We start from the raw sequence: 7,185 nt of genomic DNA on the forward strand, positions 1-7,185 counted from the left end.
CAGCAAGCAGCATGTGGGGATGTGGGTTGCCTTTTCTGCCCTTGTATTGGAGATTTCATAACTCCTGGCTGGTTACTTTAAACAAAACCTCCAGCAAACCCCTACTCCAGCAGAATATACCTGCATTACGCATTTTGTGGCATTTTTTTTTCATTTCCATCACTTTCTCCTGGATCTGGCACTCAGCAGGACTGTAATCTCCTAATTGCTTTTCACTTAAAATTGTTGAATTATGTACCAGTGCCTCATCATGCAAAAATGAAACCAAGAAATAAGCAACAGTCAAGAAATGCATTGGCTGAGATACAATCCTGACAACATTTCTGGAATTCTGTCGTTAAAGTAGATGTTTGTTATAAGGTTTCTTGTCCTGAAAGAATAGATGCAGTGCTGTCCTGATTCGATACGTGCATCCTAGTTTTGTTCCTCTCCAGACATACATAAGATGTCATGGCTATCCTGCCTTTGTGTGTGGCAGCTCAAAATTATCTCTTGTATCAAAACTAGCCTCCTGGTCCTCCAGCTAACAAGTTCTTCCTTTCCCTCCACTCATTTGAATGATGAGTTGTAACAGTCTGTCCTTCCCATTTTTCAATAGGTGACCAAAGTGTTCTAGCTTTCTGCATTTTATGAATTTTATGAGTTCTAGGTCTTCAATCATTTACTTTCTTGTTACGTATTGGTCATAATCTCAGTATAAGATATTCTTAGTATCCTGTAATAAATGCATGTATCATAAGTTTCTATCTTTTTTGTAGTAGCCTGTGTTATTTTCCATCTCATACATTAGAACTGACAATACACGGCACTATACAATATGGATTCTCAAAAGCTGTCTTTTAATGTTTTGCCATGTATTACATTCCTTCGTCTTATGGAAGATGCTCCAAACTATCTGTACTATGACTTCTGTTACATGGCCATTATCCCACTTTCCATTCATCTAACCAACATCAGTTAATAATGGTTTAGTTATTGAGGGTTCTTGATATACCCTTGTCATGTAAATTTCAAACATAGTAGTGGACCATGTGGATGACAGTAGTAAGTGAAGACAGTGTAAAAAAAAACATAAATTTGGTACTTTGAAGATTTATGAAGCAGAATTTGGCATAAGTTTTCATGGACAGCAACTCCCTTTCATCAAGTGCAATCCGTAAACGTTAATGCCAAATAAAACTCAGATTTATTAAGGTGTCACAAGACTTTTTTTTTAGTTTTTATTGCAGGAGACTAACATGACTACCCTCTAGAAATGCTTGCAATAATAAGGAAGTAGTAATTGCAAAAACAAGGACAGGTGATACTTTTATTAGAACACTTTAAAAAGTGCCCAACCTATACTAGTTTTTGTCTGCCTGGGCACCTATATGTTGTCGATGGTGCAGAAAAAGCATATGACAATTCCAAAAGTCAGGGCAGATGTCTGTGCCAAGTCTGTTTCTTTAAAATGTAAGATCCAAATACAAGTCAGGAGTCTAGGTTTCAAATTCCACCCCTAGTGGCCTTTGGTTGGATTATCTCTCCCAACTCACCAAAGAGAGGGCTGCCAGGGATTCAGCATTTCTCCTTCCTCATTGTCTTATTTTGAAATTCAAGGTTGCTTCTTGGCTGGGGATTCGAGAGTACACAAAAACGTGGCAAGCCCCATCAGAGAACTAGGAATAGAATTTAGTCTAATCATTAGACATGCACTATTCGTATTTGTATCTGTGGGGATATGAATATGACGCAGGGGCCCAATTCCCTCCCCCAGGACTGGCCGACCTGCTCATCGAACCACGTTGGGATCCTTCGTTGTCACTGCACCAATTGCAGAAGGATCCTAGCTGGCTTTCCCCACCTCCCTGCACAGCCAACCACTTTGGCAAAGAGACGGGATGCGAAGTCTCCTCACTCAGCTGATCAGTGGTCAGCTGTGCAGAAAGAAATGGAAAGCTGACTGGGCTCCTGTTGCAATAGAGACAACAGCAGCAGCAGCAGCAACAGCAACAGCAGCAGCAGCAACAGCAACAGCAACAGCAACAGCAACAGCAACAGCAACAACAACAACAACAACAACAACAACAACAACAACAACAACAACAACAACAACAACAACAACAACAACAACAACAACAACAACAACAACAACAACGGACCCTGGCACGATGTGGAGCCCAGTGAGTGGGCTGGTTGGTTCTGGGAAAGGAAATTGGGCTCCCGTTGTATTCGTATCTCCGGAGATACAAATAGCCTATGTCTGCTAACCACTTCTCAAGAGAAGAGAAGCCTCCCTGGAAAAGATTCTGATGTTGGGAAAGTGTGAAAACAAGAGGAGAAGGGGACGACACAGGACGAGATGGTTGGACAGTGTCACCGAAGCTACCAATATGAATTTGACCCAACTCCGGGAGGCAGCGGAAGACAGGAGGGCCTGGCGTGCTCTGGTCCATGGGGTTGCGAAGAGTTGGACATGACTTAACGACTAAACAACAACACTAACCACTAGGTGAAGCTAATTATGGCCAAATTCTGACTCTTAGTGGTTGGAATCAGGTGTTTTCTTCAATTTGCAATCAAACAGAGTTATGACCATATATCTTCAGTCTTGGCACATCTCCACTGACTTCCTGTTAGTTTCTATGCTCAGCTCAGTGTGCTGGTCATATCATATAAAAGAACTACCCATCCCACCCACTCTTCGCAGTCCCAGATGTTAAAGACAATAACACCAAAGGAGGCCACAAGAGCAAACACCAGAAACCAAGCTTTCTCAGTTATGGTCCCACACCTCTGGGGCTCTGGGCAGCTGCTATTCAGGGTATCCTCCATAGGCCAGAAAAAACAAGCAAGTCATGTGGTCCTTGTGCAGTGTAAAAGCAAGGGCAGGTGTTATCTTTATTAGACTACTTAAAAAAAACCTAGCTTTCAACTTATGCTAGTCTTTGTCAGGCTGGGGACCAGTATATTGTGGGTAAAAGCTCCAAAGCTTAAGGCAGATGCCTATGTCAGGTCTGTTTCTTGAAAGTGAATTCTAAAGTGAGGAAGTAGTCATTAGCTGCTGCTGCTGCTTCAACACTGGTAGAAGTGATAGTAATGAGAAGTAGGAGCAGAAGACAATCACACAAGACTTGAATTAGCCATCACCACTCCAAGCTATTTCTTTATGAAAAAAATTACACCTTTCTTCCCTGTAAGAGGCCAGATCACTCACAACAGGAAAATTTAATCCAACAGCCTGGGGTAACACAGAAGGCAACAATTTCGACACAACAACAAATTGGCTTTCATTCTTCTCTGAAGGCCTCCCCAAAGAGTTGCGTTATAACTCTCCTTGGGAGGGCATTCCAGACCACCACCACCCTGCTACCAATGGAGAGGCTGTCATTGTTCTGTATCTCCTTGTTGGGCATTGAGAAACAGAGCAGAACCTCTGCTATTGACTGGGTTATGCAATCAAGATAATAAAGGGGGAAAGGGAGTCTTTAAATGCTTGAAAGGTGAGAACCCAGAGCCCAGAAATTGTTAGGTGGCCAGTGTAGATATAAGAGTTATGTGCTCCATCCTTCAGTCCCAAGTGGTGATCTGTCAGAGGCATTTTGGACCAAGTGGTTTTGTTTTGGCTTAGGGACAGAGCTGGTTCCCTACTGTTGGATCTAATGAGCTATGTTTGCATAGTGATTTATAGACCTGGCTGCCATTAGTTGAGAGCCAATGTGGTATAGCAGAGAATTGCACTACAGCTTTAGAGGTCTGAGGGTCAGCTCTCCATGAGCCATGACAACAGGGAGCTGTGGGACACCTTAAGGACTAACAAGGTGTATTTGCCATAAGGCTTTTCTGGACTGTAACCTGCTTCTTTGGGGGCACCGAATGATAAAACGTGCTGGTGACTGTGGGCCAGCCGTATTCTCTGGACTGATCTACCTCGTTGGGTTGTTGTGAAATAGAGTGGGCAGGGAGAGAGCCTGTGTGCCGTGTTGAGCACCTTAGAGGAAGGACAGGTTATAAAAGTAACTAATATAATAAATAAATTATAAATTAGTTGCATACACTGTTACCTAGTTGAAGTGGTTGGGCAATATCTCTGTGAATCAAGACAACTGAGAAGTTATGAGAAGGATGAGAGGCACACTTTCAGCACAGCTCTTAAGATGTGTTAGACAGCCATTCCCATCACGCCAAAGCCAGTGCCTATGATGGTAAGGAATAACATGGGTTATTGTCCAACTGATACTGAGTTTGTCAGGCTGGGGAGCTAGAAATGTTTGCTAGCCTTTGCCATGCAGAAAAATAAAAACATAAGATCTCTGCAACGGCCGGTGCTTAGTTACAAAGTCATAGATAGAACAGTGCCAAGTAAGTAACAAGTCCTTGTTGTGGGGAGTTTGCCATCTAATTAGCAAATATTTGCTCAGTACTTTGCAGATGGATCATACATTGTAAGTAGTACTAAGGTATTGTTGTTAAGCCACCATCTACACCCAGGAGACTATTAATGTACAAAACAAATAGGGAATGATGTTTCCAGGGGACTAGAAGCAGATGTCTGACTTGTATCTGCCTCTGAAGTGGTGTATATAGGATACAGCCTCGTGTGCTGTGCAGAACATAGGAAGCTGACTTGGTGATTCTTGCCCAGTATTGTTAACTCTGACTGGCAGCAGCTCTCCAGGGTTGCAGGTAGGATCCTTTTGTGGTTCTTCCTGGAGATCTTGGGTGTTTCTTCTGATGCTGATTAGTTTCCATACTTAGACAAGATAAGTTGTATTGATAGAGCTGGCATGATCCTGGATGTTATTCTGCTACCTATACCTGCATTACATTTTATTAGACCTGCCCACAGACACTGAGGGGGAGCAGAATAGGTAGGATCAAATACCACATTAAGAAAACAGAACTGACAGATTATTATTCTTTGTCCAGAAGTGCCTCACATAGATAACTTCCAGCAGTGGCCTATCTAGCTCAATGTGGGCTGCACAGGGTTGACAGCACCTATCCACAGTTTCCAAGGTGGGTGTTTCTCAACCTTATCTGGAAATGTCAGACACTGAATTGGGATTTTGTGTACACAAAGCAAAAGCTATGATGTATTCTTAGTTTTGTTGAAAAGGTTGCAGTTTCAGTGTGGCATATGGGTGACTATGTCTAGTTTGAATAGGAAGAGGTTGAAATTTAAATCCCCACTGAGCCCGGAGGTTCACTGGAGAAAAATTGAGCCCGTCACTACTTCTCATCCTAGCCTACCCAACAGGACTGTTGTGAGGATCAGATTTGATGTGGGAAGGGAGGAAAAAGCCTTATATAATGCCTTAGTTTCATTGGAAGAAAGGCAGAATAAACATGGAGTAAATAAATAAAACTATAGCAACATTATTTCAATGAAAATACAGTTTTCTGCCTACTAGTGTCTGTTCCTTCCTGGACTAAGCTTGATAGGAATATTTAACTCTTTTCTTTGGGGATCAGTTTCCAATTGGGGTGAATCTGCAGTTCTTCCAGTCTCAGGTTAGTTAATTTGCCTTTTTATGGCGGCATACATTTGCCATTTTTACCACAGTGTTCCTTCTCAGGAACACACAGAACTGTGACAGGGAAATGGACCTGTCTACTCAGGGGTACACTTGCGTTGCAGAGGCGTGACATGTGGTTCTCTGGTGGGTTGAATGTGCCCCGCTCCCTCTCGCTAGCGTAAACACAGCAGATAAACTAGCTTAAAAGTGTGAATTGTTGCTTAATTCTAGACTGTCAAAAGCTGTATTCCTATTTCCTATTTTATAGCAAGGTTGATAGCATAGGACAGATATATGAAGTGGCAGATATTTCATGCCCTAAGATCAAAGGTGTGGTTTTTCTAAAAAGAAATACCTTCTTATTGTTATTATTGCTCTTATTCCTCTGCATAAGCATCCAGAAGTTTCTTTCTCTCTGGAATCTGTGGCTTCCTAAAGAACAGCAGTGACCTGTGAATGAACCGCAATACTCAACAAAGGTGTATGGTGGCAATAGCCTTATTTGTATAGTCATGAGGGAGAGGGCCATGAAGTAGCACTCTGATCCTCTGGATGTCTTTAGAGGAAAAGTGAAAGAAAGTCTCAGACACTCCAGTTCATCCCGCCATTTAACCCATTGCTCCCTGTCTCAGATTTAAGCTCTTGACTAAATTTTAAAAAAAACCCAGCTTCATCTCACTCTAGGCCAGTGTCAAGGCTGCTGTCTCATGACAGCACATCCTAATTTACAGACCTTTTCTGAAGGGTCTGAATGCTGCCCAGCAGGACAAATGGTTTCCGGGTATTTGGTTTAGTGATGTCTCTTCAGTTGTAACACTTAATTGTCCCCAACAGGGACTGGGCAGCAGCTGAGCCCCCACCTCTTCCTTTTCTCTGGTAACCCCAGACATAGTCAGCAGCCTTTCCCCTACAGAAATAGCTCAATGGTAAGTGCTGAATCAGATGTAATTGATGAATTACTGCAGTGACAGGAGGATGGGGGTGGGTAAATTCTGTGTGTGTGTGTGTGTCGGTGTGTGCAAGATTCCTCCCACGCACTCTCTGACTGATGCAAAATGCTGGGAATTGTGCTCTAGCAGAGCATAATATAAGAAGCATAACCTGGAGAAATCTGTGAGCACTTGCCAATAGCAAAAACCCAGCTGAAGGGGCGGAGAATGCTGAACGTTCTTCTTCGGGGCTTTCTCTTGGGGTCTGTGCTTCCTTTAGAGTAACGTTACACATTATTGAGAGAGAGAAAACCCTTTCAGACCACGGCTGACCTATGTCTTCTGCCAAGTGACACTGGTTTCTTCCCAGCATTCGAAAAGCCAGGGAGGAGGAGGAGGGAAGGAGGCCAATTCTCCATGCATCATCAGCTGCGTATACACTGGACTGGCCCCAAATACACTGACAGCATCTTCCCTCTTCATTCTCCAGAGGCCTTAGGCCTAGTTGTTGGTGCTGCTGCTGCTGCTGCTGCTGTTGCTTCACAGGGAGAGGAAGTCTCCGAAGCTGTTTCTGGGAAGTTTTTCAGGAGGACTCACCGACAGAGCGCGAAACTCACAAACCCTTTCGCTAACTGGGATCTAAACGTGGTTTCTCCCCAGGCACAGCCAAACACATTGTTGTCTGGGAGGATTGTCCAGCGATTCTTGTCAGGTATGTGGCAACAAAAAAGGGGGAGGATTCAGCTTGAATTGGGGGT

At 43.3% G+C, this 7,185-nt stretch overlaps 1 protein-coding gene across 20 annotated transcripts in view; it reads left to right on the top strand.

Moving 5' to 3' along the window:
• Positions 1-7,185, top strand: part of TMEM63C (transmembrane protein 63C) — a 104,021-nt gene that overhangs the window by 21,811 nt on the left and 75,025 nt on the right. For 15 of the 20 annotated variants that reach the window (XM_078393085.1, XM_078393119.1, XM_072986468.2 and 12 more), the window contains exon 2: positions 6,918-7,139. The exons of the other annotated variants lie outside the window; for them this stretch is intronic. The gene's annotated coding sequence lies outside the window, so the exon portion shown is untranslated. The remainder of the gene's footprint in view (positions 1-6,917; positions 7,140-7,185) is intronic. 20 annotated transcript variants of the gene reach the window in all.

This window comes from Pogona vitticeps, chromosome 1 (genome assembly GCF_051106095.1).
Source record: "Pogona vitticeps strain Pit_001003342236 chromosome 1, PviZW2.1, whole genome shotgun sequence".
Classification (NCBI taxonomy): Eukaryota; Metazoa; Chordata; class Lepidosauria; order Squamata; family Agamidae; genus Pogona; species Pogona vitticeps.